This window comes from Lissotriton helveticus, chromosome 7, assembly GCF_964261635.1.
Source record: "Lissotriton helveticus chromosome 7, aLisHel1.1, whole genome shotgun sequence".
NCBI classification, from domain to species: domain Eukaryota; kingdom Metazoa; phylum Chordata; class Amphibia; order Caudata; family Salamandridae; genus Lissotriton; species Lissotriton helveticus.
Genome location: NC_136068.1, coordinates 1725204364 through 1725226485, shown reverse-complemented (window position 1 = coordinate 1725226485; position 22122 = coordinate 1725204364). Strand labels below are relative to the sequence as shown.

At 42.3% G+C, this 22122-nt stretch overlaps 1 long non-coding RNA gene across 1 annotated transcript in view; it reads right to left on the bottom strand.

Annotated features, from left to right (window-relative positions):
- Nucleotides 1–1496: 1496 nt before the first annotated feature.
- The window catches only part of LOC144770704 (uncharacterized), a 49123-nt gene continuing 28497 nt past the window's right edge, over nt 1497–22122 (bottom strand). Inside the window, exons 2-3 of the long non-coding RNA XR_013598990.1 lie at nt 5125–5812; nt 1497–4447 (exon numbers count right to left, since the gene is read on the bottom strand). This is a non-coding gene — a long non-coding RNA (uncharacterized LOC144770704). The remainder of the gene's footprint in view (nt 4448–5124; nt 5813–22122) is intronic.

Sequence of the window (22122 nt, the reverse complement as noted above, 5' to 3'; positions counted from 1 at the left end):
AAAACAATTGATAAGCTTATTTCCACATTTTTGGGGAATCATAAACCACCCCATATTTGTCATGCCAAACTTAAACTTTCCAAACTTAACAGAGGATGTGGTCTGCCTTATTTTGGTAAATATCAAAAGTGTCATCTTAAAACAAGGTTCCCTTTGGTTCACTTGTACGGACCCTACATATTCCCCATAATGGTTACTGATAGAACGATATTTGGTTTCTCCATTTCCTCTTTCATCACTTTTGTCTAGGTCCAATTCAAATACATTTTTTAAACCCTCCCCCATCATAGCATCCAATAAGTTGATTATTGCTGACTTTGATGCTTCTTTTTTGTCACATATTTCAGATTCTGCTATGATTTTTCTTTGGCACAATCCTAAACTAAAGTTCAATCGTACTATCAAATTTTGGAAATTATAGATGTCAGCTGGTATTTTCTTCCTTCAGGATATTTACGAAAAAGGAGTTTTGTTACCATTCTCTGTAATACAAGCTAAATTGAAATTACCGGATGCCGAAGGTTTTAAATATGAAATTATTTGTGATATTCTACTTAATTATTTCCCAAGTGTGTTACCTCAAGGTAATACCCCTGATTCAGTAACCTACATTAGCCTTTCATCTACCCAGCATGCTGTCTCCAAAGTTTACAAACAGATAACATTTTTAGCTACCTTTTGGAATGCGGAACTCTCAATTAATCTTTCTTTAAATGAGTGGAGGAAAATATGGACTACTAATATTTCAGGGTGGTTTCCTGTATCATTATCTCAAACTAATGCTTTTATTGTATTTCATTGTTTATGGACTCCAAATAATTACATAAGGCTAAACTTGTTGAATCCCCACTTTGTTGGCATTGCAAACATTATGAGGGTACCTTAAAACATGTTCATTTTGAGTGTGTAGTAATATTTAAATTCTGGAAGAATGTCTGGGATATTCTTTTTAAAATACTTCCTATCACTGAGGCCCTCACTTATAGTATGCTTATTTGCAAATCTCATGTATTATCGTCTACCTTATTGGAGTCTCATTCTAAACTTTTTTTATATATTTCACTATTAAATCTATCACCTCTAATTGGAAGTCAGCTGGGGCAGTATCAGTCCCAGCTTGGTGGTCTTATGTTACTTTTGTTAGATCTGGTGCCCGATTGTCTTATAAGGGATCATGTAAAAATACATTTTCATTTCAACAATTATGGAAACCAATTGATGGCTACATAAATACTTACCTATGAAGTATTTAGTAATTCCATTTTTTACTTTATAGACATTGTTGTATGTACATTGCTTTGGGAAGTGGCCTCTGTTTGTTCCGTATGCACTCCCTCTTTCTTTATTGCTTCTATGACAATTGTAAACTTTTACTTTATACTGCTATGACAATGTTTTTGAATTACGTATCAATTTGTTATATATACAACACTGTATCATTTTTTGTTTTGTCTTTTGTTTGCAAAATCCCCAAAATATTTTGAACTCCAGACTAATTGATGTTCCAATGTTTGTTTAATGTTTTCTTAAAGACACTAACAGAAGCTGGGTCTAATTTTACTAATCATAAGTAAAAGTGATAATTTAATTTCTTCACATATAAAAGTGTATAACTGTGAAGTGTTTAATTGCCTGTTTAATTGGCACACCATGGTACTTAGTTTACTTTCATCTTTTAAGTGACATGTTCTATGATGCAAATTGTGGCAACTCAAAGAATAAGAATGAGAAATTCGAATTTTCTTTCATTCTGAAAGTTTTAGAATCCCAGCTTCATTTTTGTCCCTTCAATGAACAGCAGATCGGAAGGGTGTGCCCTCCAGAGAGAAAGTACACATTCCACCTTCAGGGACAGCTCAATGATGAGGTTGAAAATACAGAATATCGAGATTCACTGATTTAGTGGGGTTTTCATGATTGTTTTTTACAAAGTGCTTCAACCAGACACTCACAGCTGGTGGCTGCACAGCAGGTGATTTAAAAACACTGTGTTTTTAAACTTCTGGCAACATCCATTTAAGGTCGTTTGGGCTAAGTATGAACTTCAGAAATGTATATTCACTTTTCTCTTGCCTTATGCAAATAAAGGGAGGGTAAGCAGAGGATTTCTATTGGAAACACTAAACTGGCATTAGAAAGGTTTCTATAAACAGAATAACATTCGCAAATGTTTGCCTCCAACCACATTTGAAACAAAGGTCCTTTTTCTATTTTCTGTTCTAGTGAGACTTCTAAAAATTGATTAAAGGTTTGTTTGCAGACCTAAAAAAAAGTTGCAGCATCCCTAACAAGAGAGAGCTGAATAGCTACTAAGCTAGGTGCAGTAAATTCCATCCAAATAAATACTCATGTTAGGTACAAACACTGTTCCTTACATCAGAGGACCATTATAAAAATCCAGACTCGAAACAGAAACAAGCAGCGACAGGCGGGAGTTGGTGGTGGTGTGAGGGACGGGCACCTAACAACAAAGGTGAGCTGGCTAGGGAGTTGATGATTTTGATGTACTGGTAGATGCCCAATCCCTTCATCTACCTCATTTGTACTAATCTGACATCAAATTCTATTGTTCTATCACAACTCGTAAGCGTGACTTTAAACGTGAAAAGTTACAAACTGTGCAGTTGATGACAATGCAAAATAAACGCAAGCGAAGCCAGGCACACAGCTGCGAAGTACACAGCCTAATTTTCCTGCGTGCTTGGTCAAATAAATAACTCTTATATGGCAGCACTGGGATCTCCGCAAGCTCCGGCCTCTGCAACAAAAGAGAGCACTAGAGTGAGTGTCTGCTTTGGCCCCAAGGGGTCTGGTGAGTGCACCACTGAGACCAGCACATTGTGCTGAGCCCATAGCACTTGGGCAGCGCTGTAGCTTCAAAGAAGGGTGTACAACTTGTAGTGACATCAGGGGTGCTGACACGATTAAAAGGAGTTCCAGCAAAGTGGATTGAAACAGTACTTGTGCCCCGGTAGACTGATAAAAGAAACACATGAGGAGCAACAGAAAATTGGCAAGCACACAAACCAATAAAAAACAAGGGTGGTATTTAAGCCCCTTTTAAATGCAATACATTTAACAAGCAAAGCTCAAGCTCTGTGCAGGTGAGGCACACCTATGTCACTAGACATCGGCCGTGGCGCAGCCCCTGTTTAAAATGTTCTGAACCACCACTGGACGTAAGTGCTTGAAGGAGTTTTACTAAACTCATGCAGGCAGAAGCATGAGAAGTTGCTTCCCCCAATGCCACCCACTGGATAATCATACATCTTCCAAGATGCGAGAGCTTTCTTGCGCCATGTCACTTTCCTTGGTATCAATGCACAATCCTCCAGATAGCTTTGTGCCTGCCTTCTGCTGTGACAGGACAGACACCATACCTCCAAGCATGCCAGTGTTCCATGAGAGATGTAGGGTCTGATGCAAGGGGTGCCTGACTTCTGGTCTTGTGCATTTGCATCGGACTATCAGTCGCCTTCAGCACGATCTCCCATCACAACTTGATCAACAGACTCCACCACGTCAGAGTCCAAGGAGACGCCTCGCAGACAACACCCAGATCCACCAAAGCAACAGTGGAGGACGCTCGTTCTCATGCCTGGCGGCCAAAGCTGGGAACATCGTTCCCCTGCCCCTCAGGACTGCCTCGTCGCTCTGGCAAGTCAAGGAAGGTCTAAAGACCTGGCTGTTCGATTGAACAGATCACCACGAAGCAGCTGGCAACTCCAGTGCCTTGAGACCCTCACGGGTGATTTGCCACGCCTTGTAAATCCTCCATTGAAATCCTCGATTGATTGATGTGCAGGAATAAAGAAGGGCACATCCTTAATACAAGGGTATGTGTGTGTGGGACAACAATCAGATGCACTAGCTTAAAAGCATGTGTAGATCTGCAGAATGCTACAGGCTGATCCAAAACATGATGGACAGCCCCTTGAGCTGGTGTCTGAAGGGGGCTCGCCTCAACATACCAATAACTTAAGAGGGATGACTCAAAACTCCATTCTATAAGTTGTATGTGTTATGTTTGTTGTATAAAGAGTGTTGTTCTTTTGTTTGTGTTATGTGATTACATAAGTAAGCCCTGTTATGTGTGTTTTGTCTTGTTAGTTGTGGGGTTTGTGGTGCTGGGTGATGATGTGAGGTGCTCTTTATGCAAGACCAAAACTTGTCATTTTTGTCACCAAAGGCAAACTACAATTTCTATTAATTTGATGCTATCAGGTGCTGTCTTACTGCACCTTGTGGTGAAGGCAGAAATATTGACTTGAGGCAAAAACATTTTTGCTTTCATAGGTCAAATCAAATAAACGTGCAAATGTTGATTTAAAACTGTACAAGTTCAAACTGTGTGATCAGAAGTGATTGTTCGAGTAACCACTGCGTCCTATGCCTAAGTCAGAGCACGAAAATAGCATTTAAATCCTCTATATTATTCTCCAATGAACTTAGGGCCAGATGTAGGTAGCCAAATACCGGTCGGTAACGGCCGAATTCGGCCGTTACCGACCGGTATTTGGCTACCGAGATGTAGGAGGACAGAAACTGGGCAAATCGGTAATTTTACCGATTCTGTAAATATACCGGTCGGTAAATTTACCGACCGGTATTTTTACAGAATCGGTAAAATTGATATGTAGGTGGGACTCTTATGAGTCCCACAAGGCCTAAGAAATCGGTATTTTACCATCAAATTCAATTTGATGGTGAAATACCGATTGAGGTGTGCATGCACATGTGTGCATGCACACCTGTGCCATATGACAGGCAGACCTGCCCTTAGGGCAGGTATGCCTGCCACATGGCCCCCGTACCTTTTTTGGGGGTGCTAGAGGGTGTCAAAGTGACACCCCCTGCACCCTTGTCAAAATCGGTATTTACCGATTCGGTAAATACCGACCGGTAATGCCCCATTCATTCCTATGGGCTTCAAAGCCCATAGGAATGAATGGAGCATTACCGGTCGGTATTTACCGAATCGGTAAATACCGACTTTTAAAGATTCGGTAAATCCACATCTGGATTTACCTACATCTCGGTACTTCTATTTTACCGATTCATAAATACCGAATCGGTAAAATTCGGTATTTATGAGTCGGTAAAATAGATTTACCTACATCTGGCCCTTAGTCACGTCATAAAAAAATTAGAAACTATATTTAACCTGGCTGTTAATAGTTAATTTGCTTTATCTCAGTTTGATATATAAAGTTTACATGTGAATACTTTATGGCCCCTGTTATAACAAATCCGTAAAAAAGTTTTACAGTTAAAACAATAAACTGTGATAGCACACACACTTTCTTCCTTTTGATTAAAGACTCAGTAAAAACACCAGATTCACAAAACAGCATAAACATGTAATTTTGAGGTGTGTTATTATTGGAGCACCGTCTGGAGAACTAGCAGTACGCTGCATTTTTCTTCAGGAAGTGGACAACCTTTCTCCTCGTGGCCTTTTGTTACAGAATCACCGCTCGAATCACCGTTATCGTGAAGTCCCTCTCCAAAGTGCAAAGTGCGTGGAGTTAGCCAGAACCAGCAAGCAGGCACGTCTCACTCAGCAGCAGCCTGTGTGCCGGGGAGGAGCTCGAGGTGTCGCTGTTGAGGGCTGGCAGCTGGTGACATCTCGCTGCTGCGTCACTGATGCATGCTGTGAGGGTTAACTCCGGTCTGCGTATAACACCAGCAGAAGGAGGATGGTGACCAGTGAGTAGGTGAGCCCCCCAAGGGCCAAGGCCGCGTGGTTTAAGGTCAGGGCTTTACGGGAACTTCTCAGGGAGTAGGGACGATTCCCCCTCTCTCGGCGTGCCTGCAAGCAACAAGGAGAAATAAATAGCAGATGACAAAACTGACATGTACTCAAACAAGCCTTTGCAATACAACCGGCTTCGCCTTTGGGACCTTATACGTTTTTAGCTATGCAGACAAAGAAAACAATGAGTATACATTCTATGTTTTAGAATGCCAATGGATGCCATAACTGGTTCAGTGCTATTATGAAAATCTAGTGTTAGATATTACGCAGCCTTAAACACCATGGGCCTTATTTATGAAGGCCCTGCGCCGCAGGTGCGTCACTTTTAACATGGGAAAAAGTGACGCACCGGTGGCGCAAGGCTTTCATAAATGAGGCCCCATGGTGCTACTAAAACAAGCACAGAGAAGCAGTACATCTTTCAATTGTCCCTAGTAATATGCAACTAACAGCCATTGACAAAGCCAATAGTCGTGGGTTGTTGTAGGTGTAATGTTATTTGTTGTATGATATACGTGGATGCAACGACAGATGCAGCAAAATACCAGTAATGTGGCACACTATGCTAAGCACAGATTTTTAGCATATGTGTTTTTAAGCCAAGCCCTTTATTAGATTGGACACGCCCCTTTGAGAGACCTCCCCCTAACTTCTTCATCTCACTTAAAGCCTTGTATATACATTTCCAGAGCTTTCTTTAACAAGAGTATACTAGAATCAGCACAGAAAGCAAACATTACAGAGAATTCTATGCCTTTGCGTGGGGTCAATGTCTTAACATTTTGGTAAAATAGAAATTACGATGATCAGAATGAACGAACATGGACCACACACTGCCTAAAAAGGAGACAGGAGAGAGGTCGGCCTACAATGCCAAAGAAAAAAACAGGAGAGAGTTAACAATTTTTCTGCTTTGCCACTGTGTGGCATTCGTGACAAAAAAATTGGAGCAGCTTTGTCATAAAGTATTTACAAAAGGATTTTACCACCTGCCTCTCAGTTTGTCATGTGTGTTTGTTGCAAATACCACAGACTTTAACAGGTCTTTATCTATTCTAGCTCATAGTTAGAATATCCAAGGGGGGTACTAGCATGGCACATACATTACAGGAATGCTTGGAAAAGAGCGTTGGTGGTCAAAATTCATTGGATCCTGTATTTGTGGTGTGAACTAAAGAAGGATTTTTTGCTAACAGGATCTTACATTTTGTACCTTGGACTCCATGGGCGGTATGGTAGAGATGCATCATGTACAGGACCATCACTTGAACCATGGTCTCCATCAACATCCTAGACTGGTGGTATGCAATTGCCTTTCTGAGGAGTGACTGGCTAGCTCATCCTGTTGAATCAGCACACAAAGGAGAGTAGAATAAAGGGCGTTGTCTGTGCATAGTACCTGTGATAATAGACTGTGCACCTATTACTACATTCCGTACTATGCAGCATCACAACAGATGTTCTCATCTAATTGTATTGAGCTGCTTTGTAACAGATTTAAACCTACAGGACACTTGAGTATTTTACCTTCAGCCATGTGTGTTTGTTCTTGGTACATTTTTGTCAAGTAAGCTACTTCGTGTGAATGACTAAATGGCCATACTTATCTAACCAAAAGACTGTTTCAAATGTCATAGCCTCTTCGGTGCTCAGGACGGCCCCTGGCCGTCTGACGTCACGGTGGGCGTGTGCAGAGGACGGCCGGACACGTCCAAAACACACCCACTCACAGCAGGAGAATCCGCACAGTGTCGAAGGGGTTAAAAATGTATATATAGAAGAAAAAATACAATTTACCAACCAGGAGACTACAGTGACAATGAGAAACAATAACACTTCAATGTATTACCACTAAGCGGCCTATGACACTCCACATAGTGTTTCAATTATTATGAACCCAAATGTTTAAAAAAATGTCTGTTTGGTACTAAACCTAAAATCCAATGAAAACATGCCATAGCGTATTGGCAGGAAGGACACAGTGTTTTAGCATGGGTGCTAAGCAAGGGAAATAGGCCCACACCCTCCTGTTTGTTAGGAGGGTGTTGGCCTATTTCCCTTGTATGTTATTGTTTCTCACCTTTGACGAGTGCGCCTCCATTCCCTTTGATGCAGCGTGAGTTGCGCTGCTTTGTGCCACACCCTGATGCTGCTGACAGGACCTGGGTTTGTGTGCCCCATTGTGCGAGGGAGCACACTGCCTTCTTCCTTTCGGGACAGCTTCAGGAAGCAGCAAGCACCGCCTGCCCTCCGCTACTCCTGCCCTTCTATGGGTGCCGCCGAGGGCCGCCTTGGATCTTCACACTGACAGAGGGGCAGCCCTTGGGAGGACCGCCTATAGCAAGCACTGACTGTCGTTTAAAACTACTTTCACAAAAATAACGCCGGGCTTTGAATTGGAAGCCGAAGTCTCTGATACCTGGTTTCCCGTATAAGCGAATGCGTGTACTACTGGGCAAATCACTTTCTTACGCTCCAAGTTTCTGTGTTTCCATATGTGCCACAATTTGCATCAATGCGCGCATGCGTACGATGTAAGGCATCACGCGCATGTTAATGCACACTACTTTAACAAGCATTGGCAATGCAATAGGATTCGCATTTACAGGAGACCCATGGCATTGAAAACGTGAGTGCGGGCAGGCACAAGAAGGCACGAGCACGACCGGGAGTGTGCAGGAAGTCACGGATTGTGGGGTAGGAAGGGACGGAAAGAAAGTAGTATGTGCAGTAAAGGGGAAGGATACAAATGATTGACATGGCTGTAATGGGGAGAGACTAACAAGCTTAAAACCAATCGGAAGGCAGCATTTAAAACCTAAGCCAATGAAGAAGATGGGCCGTACAGCGGGAGGAGCTTCCACAACGCTTCAACACTTTAGTATATACTTCCTACCTCGCAAAGCGATGGCAGCGTATTCGTACTGCAACACTAGGCGAGACCTAAAAATGTAGGCCTGTTCTTGCCCTCAGGCTCCCCTACCTGCTGTCCAACAGCGCCTGTATTATCATAATGTGCACTTCGTAACGCCAAGCTGGTGACAGGGGGGCATGTTTACAAGGGCACTGAGCCACAGGAACGTCACTTTTTTAGACGCTCAAGTGGCGCAATGCCCTGCTCCATATCTACAAAGCTGAGTTAAGCTACTTGCATGGCTTAACGCCGCTTTGTAAATATCATACCCTTTCACTCAGGTGTATGCATGTACACCCATTGCTTTTTGATGCTGCCCCAGATTTACAAAGAGATGTACATCTGTGGTAGCGCCAAAAACTAATGCCATGGATAGCAGGCATTTGATTGATGCCACAAGGAGAAATATTTGTATTTCTCCTTGTTTTTGCTCTTTTTTTGTGTGTTGTATTTGGCAGCACACATAGGAGAAAATCACCTTTAAAGATTTTTCATGTGCAGGAAGGTGTCCCTTCCTGTACATAAACAATCATCTCTGCAACACAGACACCAGTGCACCATGATGCAAGGGTGTCTGTGTTGGTGCTAGGCAGCTTTTGTTAGCACTAGCGCAAGGGAAAAAAAGGGATGCGCTGTATTCTTGTAAATACAGTGCATTCCATCATTTTTTGAAATGACGCAGCACAGCTAATTTGCTTGCAGTACCGCGCTGTGCCATTTCTTTGTGTATATATACCCAAAGTCTTTCAACTTGGGGGGAGCTACAGGAGTCAACACTATAAAGCTTCAGCCTCTCTGATTGGCAGCTCTTTAGTCATGATTATCTGTGCATGTGTGATAGGTCTAGTGCCCTGGCACCCATGGACAGATTATGCTGTGTCAGTTGTGTGCAAATTCAGTCTCTGTCGGAGATCAGGAGTTAAAATTCAATGCCTGTGTTTATGAGTGCATGTGTGAGCCCTGTTTGTTTGCAGTGTCTGTTTTTTCTGTGTCTGTGAATGTGTATGTGCACATTTTCACATATATGTATTCCGTGACCAACTCTACATTGCTCCAAATATTAAGCCCATGGTTGGCATAAAAGTGTCCCTGGCACAAGGTAGCACTCCTGGCATAATGGTATCCCTCTTTGGCATGTTGTGGGCTCGCATGACATTATTGTGGCGATCCATAGCTATATACTGAGACTGGAGGGGTAGCTCTCCTAGGCCTTTTTTGGGCAATTATTGTTGAAATATTTGGCATAATAGTGCACTTGGAATACAGTTACTCTCCTTGGCATGTTGTTGACATACATGGCATTAGTGTGGCCAACCCTTCCATAATGCTCATTCTGACATAGGGTTTCCATCCTTGAGATACTATAGTCATGTTTTATTCTATTTTTAATTTTTGCAGTTTTATATGCAGTGCTTAATTTGTAATAAAATATGTGCCAGGGCCCTCACCAGTAGGCCACTGCAGCTTTAACCACCTATTGCCTTGCCAGCACTGCCAATGACAATACCTATGCAACTACCATCCATAGCACTCCTACAAACTATTCCAGGCCCCCATAGCTAAAAGAATGGCTTGGGTGTCTTGAATTAAAAGTTTTTAATATATATTGAATTAATAAACAACTGTTGTTCTGCTCATCTCTAAATTATACAAACAGTGCCACCATGTGACAAACTGTCATAGTGTCACGATTAAGTGCTGCTGCCGAGCACTGAAAACCGCCGGCTTAAATTAAGCACTGATATAGAGCGAACCAGACCCTGTGGGTCATCAGAGTACCTTTCACAGGTGTTGATGTAACAATAGCAGCAATTAGAGGAGTATGGATAAAAATAATAGCAGGGCCTTTGACATAGGTGGATGGAGACACTGTCAACAGTGAGGTCAAAGAGAGGCATAAGCATACAACACTACATGGTCGTCTAACATACAAAAAAAACCAAAAAGCAACAGTGGGGTGAACATGAGGAGGAAGACCTTTAAGTATTAATGCAAGGTGAAGAGAGACAATGGAAGTAGTGAGGATATGAGGATGCATTTCTTTAAGCAATAACACAGACCATTAAGCAATACCGTACAATAATTGCAAGAAAAAAAACCTGTTGACATCAGAATGAGGTTCCATGTTTCCTTACTGGACAATTGTATATGGTTGGAAATCACCCCTTATGAGCGTAAATTAAGCTAAACAAGAAAGACTTTTAGATCTCTTTTGAAGTCTCGTCTAAGAGGTTTGTCCTGATGGTGGTCAAAATGGCGTTCCAAATTCTGGGTGTGTTTTTTGTGAAGGATTGCTTAAGGGTCTGGTTTATGTGAATGTAGGCAGGGACGGCTACTCAAAAATAAAACGATATTCTATCATCATTTTATTTGTCATCTGCTGACTGAGCCAGCGTGATATGTGAGGGGCTGGGCCAGGGCCATGGGAGGGGAAGGATTGTACAGGGAGTGTGTGGTGCTGTCCCACTGCACAGAGGCTCGACGCAGGAGGAGGCCAGCAGCGTCAGGTAAGTATTCTTTGTAAAAAATTATAATTAACCCCCTTGCTGCCCGTCCCACGCTCTCCCTCCCTTACTACTTTTTGTTTGTGGCAGCCGCCACTGAATGTAGGACTCTCCAAACGTGGGGGCCACCTGCTGGTGAGTTTGTGTGCCAGGTATGGAGCAGACCCATCATGTACACGTATATGAGTTATGCAAACTAGCTTAATGATGCTCCTGGCCTCGATGGGGAGGCAATTAAGATAGGAAGGATAGGTGTAGCCTTTTAGGCAAGCAGTAGAGTTGAGGGTTGCTTCAAAGAATTACAATGTGTTTTGGGAATGCCATTCACAGAACTCACATCACACCACCCCTCAGGGAGCTCCACTGTCTCCTGATACACAAATGCGCTTATTTCAAACTCCTAATACAGACATTCCTTTATCCCCTGTTGATGGTCACTAGGGTGGTTATTTCCTTTGATGTGTTTGTTTAGCTAGCTGGATACACAGCTTTCTAGCACATTAGATAAGAAAGGAAGGTTGGAAATGAGGCAAAAGTTGTTGAGATCAATGGACTCCGCAAGAGGTCGCAGGAGTGACTTGACATTCTTGACACAACCAAGAACTAGTCCTGGATTGAGAGAGAGACTGATTACATGAGTTAAGTAGGAGATTAGGAATAAAGAGGATGAAGAGGTTATCCTAACTGTGGAGGCTGGGATTAGGTCAGCGGAATGTTCTATGGCAAACCCTTTAGTGAGTTCAGATGAGAACCACTTTGCTTGAGTTTTGCTGGCAGAACAGATTTAGATGTTAGGAGATGTCAGAAGAAAGATTTCAATCAATCTTTTGAGAAAAAATTGGACCAACTCCTAGAGATTTTTCTGGTGTTCTCAAGATTGGAAAAAAGAACAGGGTTTGAGAGATTCTTGACAAAGTCAAAAAGGTTTCTGGGTCTACATTTAGCCACATTATTTCTGTGCTTAAAGTTCTGCTTTTGCTTAAAAAATATAATGTCTGTATTCTTTGCATTTAAATGACCATTTCAAGATTTTCTTTTGATTTGGACAGGTGTTTTTCAATTACTCTAAGGATTTTCCATTTATATAGAAGTTGTTTGGAGAACTATTGCAAAGATTTGTTCTGTTTGTTTTGTTTGAGTGGGGCACGTTTATTTGTGACTTCCGACATGAGTAGTAGTTCTCTACTAATGTGGTTGGATTAGATCCGGCCTGTGAGTGCCTATGCTTTGTTGTTAATTTGGTTCATAAAAGGGAAAGGTGAATATCATTGGAATTCCTGACTCAAACCTTTATTGTCTTTGTTTGTTGCAAATAGACAGTTTGGTGCAATTCAAGGAGAAAGAAGTCACGAAGTTATCAGATGAGTCAACCAGAATGGGGAGTAGATTTTAATGACAATTTTCTTTCATATGAGGAGACTGAGGATGGAACCCTCACTGTGTGTGATTGTGGAATAGGACTGCACACGTTTGTTGTTTATAGAGAAAGAGAAATAGCTGTCTGTCAGCTGCCACGGACTCATCACTCCAGTGTAGGTTGAAGTATTAGTGGTGGAGTTTGACCTTCCTTTTATTAATTCTATGCACTGTTTGAAGAAAGGAAATGTATACAGATGACAGGTGGTATGTTTTTGTTCATAATACTCAATTTCAACATTGACACATTAGAACAGGGAGAATGACAGATGTAGACTTATGCAATGAGGATAATGCCAACACGTCTGCCTTGGTTACCCTCTCAATACTTAAACAGCCTTGAAAAAGCCTTAGGTCTGCACACCATTAAGGGGTGACACACGTGTTGGCTGGTCTAAGTTCTCTGCTGCCTCGCAATTATTTAAAAGCTTTCATATGTTTTACATTTAGTATTTAATCTCTGCCCACTATTTTACATAAGGAATATCAAACCACATGTTTATTATTATTGTTGAGAATTGCTTGCTATACCTTACTTAAATATATTTAATGCTTGTGGCCATAGGGTATTTTCCTTCATAGGGTAAGCAAACAAAACTGCTAATGAGCCAATGCTAGTCAGTGTAACTCCAGAACTACTACTCACCTTCCTTGATAACCATACCCTCTCAACCTTGTCGAATGGTTGCATATTTTATTTATTTTTATTTATTTTAAAGGTTTTATATAGCGCTGGCTAGACCCGGAGGTATCAGAGCGCTTTACATGAGCATTAGATCAGTTACAGGTTACATCGTTACAAAGGTTACACAGTTATTAGAACAGTAGTTCAATCATGGGTATTGAGGAGTCAGAGAGACATGTTGTCACCACAAATAACAAATCCAGTCTATGAGAAAGGATCAAGTCTGCAATGTTGATGTGGTTTCTGGCTGTCAATATACAGTTGTAGAGTAAGCATCTTCGAGAGAATTTAGCTAGCTGTTCAATTGATGTGAGTCAAGGTAATCAGGATTAGTATGAGGTTTTTAGTGTTAGCGTGGGTTCTTCAGGGGTGATCAGTGAAGCCTTCAGAGTTGTGAAAGATTCAGAGAACTGGTTTTATCCACTTAGAGTTCTGGATAAGTATGAATTTCATATATGGGAGTCAGAATTTTTTTTGTGATATATTAATGAACTGGTCCAGGAAAAGCAAATATTTTTGAAAGAGGGCAGAAAACTGGATTTCCATTAAAGGGATGGTCAGTAATTAGTAAGTAAGTGTTTATTTGCATTATTAATTCAAACGGTTGCAATAATTTTCATAAATATAGAGGAAGATAAAATCTTAACGTTTTCTAATACAAGTTTTTTTTTTGATTAGTAAAGAGACCAGGTTCCTGCAAAGCTATAATAACAAAAGTTAACATAGAAAGAAATGTTAAAATGAATTGTATATTAAGGTTTGTGGAGTCGCTAAGATGTTGTGGCCCCAAAGCCCAGTCAATAAAAATAGAAATGATTATATAATGTATGTGCAAAAATAGCAGTAATTGGGTTTAAGGGTCCAGCTTGTGTAATTGAAAGACATTCTTGGAGTTAACAGCAATTTAATTTGGATTGTTGCTAGATTGGCTTGTTTTCTGCTTTTTGGGTTAAAGCACCCACTGAGTGTGATCTTCCTTGAGATTGCTTAGTCCTTCCACTATATTGTCATATGTTATTTTAGTTTGCCTTTAATCTTTGTTTCCACTATACTCAATAATTTAACCAGGTGGTAACTCAGCTGGACATCCTCTCCAGAGAAACTTGCTTTCGCTGCATGTCTACATGAGCCCATTTTGTTTGCTGCTGAAGAGTGGTCTGAGTAATACTCACTGTTCCCCTAGTAGCTCCCTGCATACACATAGCATGTGCAGAATGTCTTCATCCCTTCCCCAAAGAGTCTACAGGTTGTTAGAGTCAGGGGGCATAGCCACGGCGGTAGATGGAGTGCTGATGGTAGTATACCTAGGTGGAACTTCAGGAGCTTCTATTTGGTGACTTTGGAAAAGCTGATGCAGGGGGTACATTTGAGGCATGGCCTTAGTGTAGCTTTCTATGGTGAACCGGCCATGTGCTCTCCCTGAAAGGGTGGCTTTGTCCTCCATTAGGGAGACTCTTTTAATGGTTTTATTGACTAGCTGTTTCGGACGTGGATGGGCTGGCCAGTGAAGGAGTTGGTGTGAGTTGGGTTTCTATTCCATCTGTGTCATGTTTTTCGTTGTATAAGTATTTCACTTCAGAAATGAGAGCATTAAGTCTGTTATGCCTTGTTTGGACAGATATAATTTTGTACAGCACAGGGACTTGGAAAAGCACTGTAGCATGCATCTCACTTTAAGAGAATTGTGAAGGCAGCCAATGGAGAGAGAGCATCTGAAATGAGATGGCATATTTTTTCTGTTGGAGTTCTCAGGGTGAGATCTGGTTGTATGGGTCTGGGTAAGGTAGAGGCAGTGCTTAATTTGAGCCAGTGGTTGCAGGTTAGGGCCACCAGCACTCATTTTTGGGGACCAGTGGTTATTTTCCTGCATCCGATGTTTCCCAAGAGCAAGAGGGGGGAAAACAAACAAAGCAGAAAGACAGAGGAAAAGAAAGACTGAAAAGCCACCATAAAGGAAGAAAGCAGGAACTTGTAGGAGTGAGATAAAAGGACAGGTGGTGTCTGTGAGTGGAGTAAAAAGGCTTGAGGTATTTTCAAGACTACTCAGCCTTGGTATTGGGCATGCTGGCATTTTTCTGCACTGGGCACAAGCTTCTGACCGGAGCTTTGAGCACCGGCACTCATTCTTTTACGCATTATGCACTGGGTGGAGGAGACGGTCTCATTTCCTACATCTCATTCGGAGCTGGATGTCCAGCACCTACCCAAAACTAAACATCTCTACAACATAAGTCCTCTTATTTGCCAGTAACAAAGAGAATTAAATAGTCCAAAGTTTGAACCTCAACTTTCACCCAATACCAGATGACTTGGATATACCCCGCACACCAACTTCATATTCAATAAACATAATGGCAAAATAACAAATACAGCCAGGTACCAGAACTCGCTACTAAGGAAAGTGAAACCGTTTCTCCTGGAATGCAATTTCAGAACTTCTGTAGAAGCCTCCGATTCTCTCGTCTGGAGCGTGGAAATGTCCAGACTGCACTCTGGCACCCCCGAAGGCCTTCCTATAAACCATAGCATGCTGCATCAAGGATTTAAAGAAATGTCATCCTCAAACTGACAGATTAGCATTGGTTCCCTTCCCCAGCACTCACCTTCCTCAAAACCAGCTGCATCATTTACAGTGCCATCATGCCCACCTTGCTGAGAAGCTTACCAATCCCCCCATGTTCTTTCTGGCTGTAAAGCTCACCATCCCGATATCTCTTAGCACCACCCCAATCTTGCTCTAATTCTAGAATGAGTTCAAGATGTACCTCTTTCAGAACACTACATCATGAGGCAGGAATAGTCCACAAACAAGCCACCTCTCCAATCACTTATTGACTGTCTCCTTGTCTTTGAACCTGTACAACACACCAGTACCCGTTATCTATGTTTGCCCTATACAAATAACACATATATACATACATAGAAGGCCATGTAAAAGTGCATACCCAGATTATTTTAACTTCATGTTATAACTATGGCATTTTAACTAATGTCGTCCCTGCAGAACCGTTTTCAAAAACGTATTGCTATTAGGTACTTTATGTCATATGTTGCTGTTAAATAAACAACTTGGCTCAGTTTTCTCAAGTTCTTAAGGAGACAGATTCCATGCACTAGATTAGCAAAGATGGGATTGCTCAAAACAAGTCAGTGCTGCTAGTTATGACCAGTGCTTTGAATGGGTCGATAATCACCAGTACTAAGTACCGGCACTTTTCACCCTTTGAGTACGAGAACTTCTCCTTCGCCAATGAGAGTACCGGTACTCAGAGGAACACAACGGCAGAACCAGAGGAGTGCGTAAGCGCGCCGCTCTACATCTGTCCATCATGTTGCTCGATGCTGAGCTGCTGATGAATCAACAGTGGCTGATTTGCATTATCAGGGCTACCCATGGGTTTGGACAGCTTGCATCACACGGTTATTCACAGTGCGGGTCCCATTGACCTTGTGCAGTTAATCCCACTATAGGTGTGCGATGCAAGGCTGGCTGCCAGTCCCATGCAAAATGGGTCATTGAATCCAACTTGTGTAAAGGTATTAATATTATTTTTTTCATCAAATCGAAAGCGTTTCGCCGTACAGTAGAGTTTGGAAGGAAGAGGCAGTGTGAAAAAACACTTGAGTTCTGTGTGGACACAATTTTACAAGGGCAAATATTTAACCTGTATTCAATTTCCCACAGTGCCCCTAAGAGAGGGAGAGAAAGTGAAAGTAGAGAGAAACAGATGAGAGCAGACCAGCCAAACGACAACTAAACTTCACTGTTCAAGGAGGGAGCGTGGACTTGGAGGGGTGGGACCATGTGCCAAGAGCTACCTAAAAGGTACTCTGCCCTCCACAAATCCACCCCAGGCCCTCTCCCAAAATATAAAAGCCAACAAAAAAAGCCAAAGGGTCACTGTTAGACCTGGGGGTCGCTAGTTGGCTGAGGTTGGTACCTTAGGCCAAACAGAGACCCTTGCTTTCTTGTCAGGGAAAGGAAGGACACCTTCTTAGATAGTCCCTGCTCACCCCCTCGGTAGCTTGGCACGAGCAGTGAGGCTTATCTTCAAGGCAAGTGTATAAAGTATTTGCAACCACGCTCCCAGTAACCCAATGATGACACCACAAATTGGCTCCACACGAGTTTCATAAAAACAAGTTTATATTTATATAAAAAGATATACGATGAGACCACATGATATAAATCCAACATATGCTTATTTGTAATATTCCTCCTGGCTGGTTATTAGGCCAACCAGCCCTTGTAGGTTCTGGCGATATGAATGAGCAATTCTAGATGATCCACTGCAGTCCAAATGCAATGCTATGCAGTTCGTAATGCAAGAATCAGGTACTTTGCAATGTCAAAATAATGCAGTTCATTATGCAACAATCAAGCAGTTCGTAATGCAAAAATAATGCAATGCGTAACGCAACAATCAGGCAGTTTGTTATCCCAACTAATGCAATGCATAATGCAACAATCAGGTAGTTCTTTATGCAAAAATAGTGCAATGCATAAAGCAATAGTCAGGCAGTTCGTAATGCAGAAATAATGCTATGCGTAATGCAACAATCAGGTAGTTTGTAATGCAGAAATAATGCAATGCGTAATGCAACAATCAGGTAGTTTGTAATGTAGAAATAATGCAATGCCTAATACACTAATCAGGTAGCTCGTAATGCAGATATAATGCAATGCGTAATACACTCCAGCACCGATCATGGTGCTTTAGATGGTCTCTCCGCCACTCGTACTGACTCGCGGTCCGCTTCTGCGAACAGATGTCCCCAACATGGGTATGGTGTAAACCAAAGTGCAGCTCTGTACTCCGGCCCCGGTACTGCCGCTGCTTGGCAAGTACGGGCCGCGATACGAGCTGAAGCAGAGGCTTGCGCTGTAAGAATGGGAGAGGATGAGAGCGCCCCTCTCCGAGCCCGCACCACGCCCCAGGCGGTGAAAAACATTACCTGGGGAGTACGACCTTGCTCTCCTCTCCTCTTCTCGCGACTTGGGCCTCCAATGAGACTTTGTGGATTCCAGGCCATTGGCGATAACGAATATCTCAGGCTGCAACAGGGCACACGCACACAACGTCGCTGACACTCACTTGAGCTTTGGGGATGCACGAACCAAGGGCAACCCTCACGAAGGTCTCAGGCTGCAAGAAGCACACGCACACAGCGTCGCTGAGACTCACTTGAGTTCTGGGTGCACACGATCACTTGGCAATCCTCACGAAGGTCTCAGGCTGCACAAAGTACACGCACACAGCGTCGCTGAGACTCACTTGGCCTCTTAGTGCCCAAGATCACAGGGCAATTCTTACGAGGGCCACAGGCTGCAAAAAAGCACATACATGCAGCATGGCTGAGACACACTTCAGTTCCGGGTGTACACGATCACAGGGCAATCCTCACGAAGGTCTCAGGCTGCACGAAGCACATGCACACAGCGTCACTGAGACTCGCTTGGACTCCAGGTGTCCACGATTACAGGGTAATTCTTACGAGGGTCTCAGGCTGCAAAAAGCACATGCACACAGCATTGCTGAGACTATCCTGGAAACTTTTGTGTTCCTGAGTTTCCGCAACAGTGAGCCAGCACACCTCGGGCCCTTGGGGATAAGTTGCTTCCGCGCACAGCACACAGAAAACAGCGAAGTCCTTTCAAGCAGAGGGACACAGATCACAGCAAAGTCCTTTAGCCTCTCCTTGGTTAAAGCAGCAAACTGCAGGCCGGCCCCAGAACACACAGCAAGGGTCAGTCCTTTCCTTCAGTCTCTTCAGCTGTTTCTTCCTTGGCAGAGGTTCCTCTTCACCATGAAGTATGTTCAATCCTTTTCAGTCTTGATCAATCCATTTCTCCAAAGTTCAGGGGCTTCGGCTCTCATAGTTATACGCCTCAAAGTCGTTGAAGTCTTTGTGTTAAGGGGGACACTGACCCTGTTCAAACCAGTTCTGGGTGCCTCCCTCCAGTGACACATTTTCCCTTTGCTTAGTGGGGGTCTGGATTCTCAATCACACAGCAGGAGATGGTAAGATTGTTTTATGGCAGCAACCCAGGCCTCTTCACCGCTAGGGGCTACTCCTCCCCCCTACACTCCAGATGCAGGTCAGCCTGTTGCTGTCTGACCTCCTCCCCTGGGTCAAGACATTCCCCAGATCCTATCACTTTCAAATCCAGACAGTCAATCCAGAACCAGGCAGAGACACACGGAAATGCTAGAGCACAAAAATCCAGCCACTTTTAAAAGAGTGGTTTCTAAACACACAATGCACAACCACCTTCACAAAAAGATGTGTTATTACATTGTGAGTTCAGGCACACTAAACCTCACCTCTCTAGCTTAAGGCTTTGGGAAGATAGGCTGGAAAACATTTTACACAGCCCCCCCATTCTGGCCTTTCAACAGTGAAAAATGAAATGGAGAGTATTTCACTGTCAGGACATGGTACACACCTCGGTACATGTCCTACCTTTCACATGCCCTGCACCCTGCCAGGGGGTACCTTGGACCTACCATAGGGGTGTCTGATGTGCATAGAAAGGGAAGGGGAAGGGGAAGGCCTGGCAATAGGATGCACTTGTCAAGACAACATGGCAGGGACTTTACTAGTAAGGCAAACATACCAATCATGGACAACCAATTACCATTACACTTTACACAGGGAGAACTTGCACTTTGACACTGATCAGCAGTGGCAAAGTGCCTAGAGCATCTAAGTTGGCAACACCATGTCAGAAAAAAATATCTGGGGGGAAGGCAAAAGGTTTAGGGAACTTTAACCAAAAAGGGCCAAGTTCAACAGTCGCCGATGCTGCTTGCAGCCTGTTAAGACAGCTGGAAAGCCGCTTTGTGCAGTGGTTTCCACTTTGTCTTCCTTGTCACTGTGTGAAGGGAGCCAAAATCATGTGACACACATGGGCACAGTGTGAGTTTGAAGGTCTGTGAGAGAGGAGAATGAGAGGACAAGAGAAAGTAAGTGGAGATAGTGGAAAAGGATAGCGTGCAAGAGACATAAATATAACCGAAAAGAACAAATATCTTAGTGATGGAAGTTGTGAACACTTAATAAGATGCGATTCAAACAAAAAAAAGTCTGCCAAATATCAACTGAGCCCCCTTCCAGCACCACTTTTATTTATTCTCAGTTATTTTGAACTTTTATACATGTGATGCACTTATACCCAAAGTAAGCTGCACTCATACTTTAAATTGGTTCTGCTGCAGCACAGTGCACCTTATTCTGCGTAAGTGGTTTGATCGTATAAGCACTAGTGTTGTGATTAAGGATGTTGTGCAATATATGCAGGGCCATTGGAATTATGCAGCAGGGGAGGACCAGATCAAGCAACAGGGTTGAATAAATTATCAATCAAATCAAACAAAGCTTTATGTCGATATAAAAAATATCTTAAAAGCACATAACGATTAAAATACAATACATTTTTTGATTAAAAAAACACTTCATAAATAATTAAAAGATGAGAATAAAAAGACATTAAACCATTTACAGCTTTGAACATGATTTTAAAAAGTAGAAAATCACCTAGTAAAGTTTGTCATAAGCCTTTAAGTCTAATCACCCATGCCCAGCTGGGGAATTTAGCTACCCCACAGGCCAATGTAGTGTTAGGATCTGTCTGTAAGATTCTTAAGGCAGAGACATGGCTCCTAGTCTCGAGCTGCCGACAAACAGGTTTTGAATAAATTATGCAGAAAGAAAAGGCAATTTATGAGGCCTCATGTGGTACATTTTATGATAATATTACTTCATTATTTTCTCATTTTTACATATGGTAACACTGTCTGGGAAAATATTTCCCTTTATTAGTACCAGTTTAATACCCAGATTTAGCAATAGGAAACTCAGTGATGATCAGGCAACCTTTGCAAATGTTCATCCACTGCACAGGAACATGTGTCGCCATGTTTTTAGTAACTATTGATCCATTAATTTTTGGAGGGTAATACCTAAAGACTATGCAGCAGTTTATGTGGCAAATGCATCAGTTCCATTATTATGTGGAAAAAGATGCAGCCACAGAATTGCATAATTCCAGTGGCCCTGGTTATTGGGGTGCGAACCAGTACCCTGAAAGCATGCACAAGGTGTTTGACCATTGTGAAAAGGTTAATACTGTTTGCCACTGATTCTCTGGTAGTTAGCTTGGGCGGGTATATGATCTGTATGGATGTCAGTCTGTGAGGATAACAATGATCGTCTGTGTTGTCTAATCCTGAGTTTTGCATGTGCAGATTTAGATCTTTCCAATTGAGATGGAGATAGAAAGGAGAAGAGAGACAATCTGAGGATACAGTGAAAAGGAGGATTAGGAATGAGGATAAGGGTTGGAGACAGTGAAGGGAAGGTACCAAAGAAAGAGAAGGAGATAGTAAGATGATAAAGTGATAAAAAAGAACAATGAGGGGGTGAAGAAAAGAACAATATTAAGTAGAAGATCAGAGGATTCAGATAGGGAGTCACAGATATATAGTTAGAGAAAGGAGGACGGAAGGGACTGATGGAAAGGATGAGAGAGCTGAGAGAGCGCCATTTAAAGTGAAATTTGTAGGGGTGCAGCATATGTACAAGTAGTCAGCACCCGCATATGTAGAGGCCTGTTAATCATGTTTACATGCAATGTATGAAAGAGTACTAAAGTAAATTGGTATCAGAAAATGTGCAGAGCCAACGTTACAAAGTGCAATCCATGCTTGCTGAAAATAGATGCTTTTAAAATGAAACCTTCTTCTTATGCAACGTGTGTTTAGCAATGCAATTGAACTTGAGATCCGCTTTATATGAAACGTAACGGTCTACATATATATATATATAATGATTTGCTTAAAGT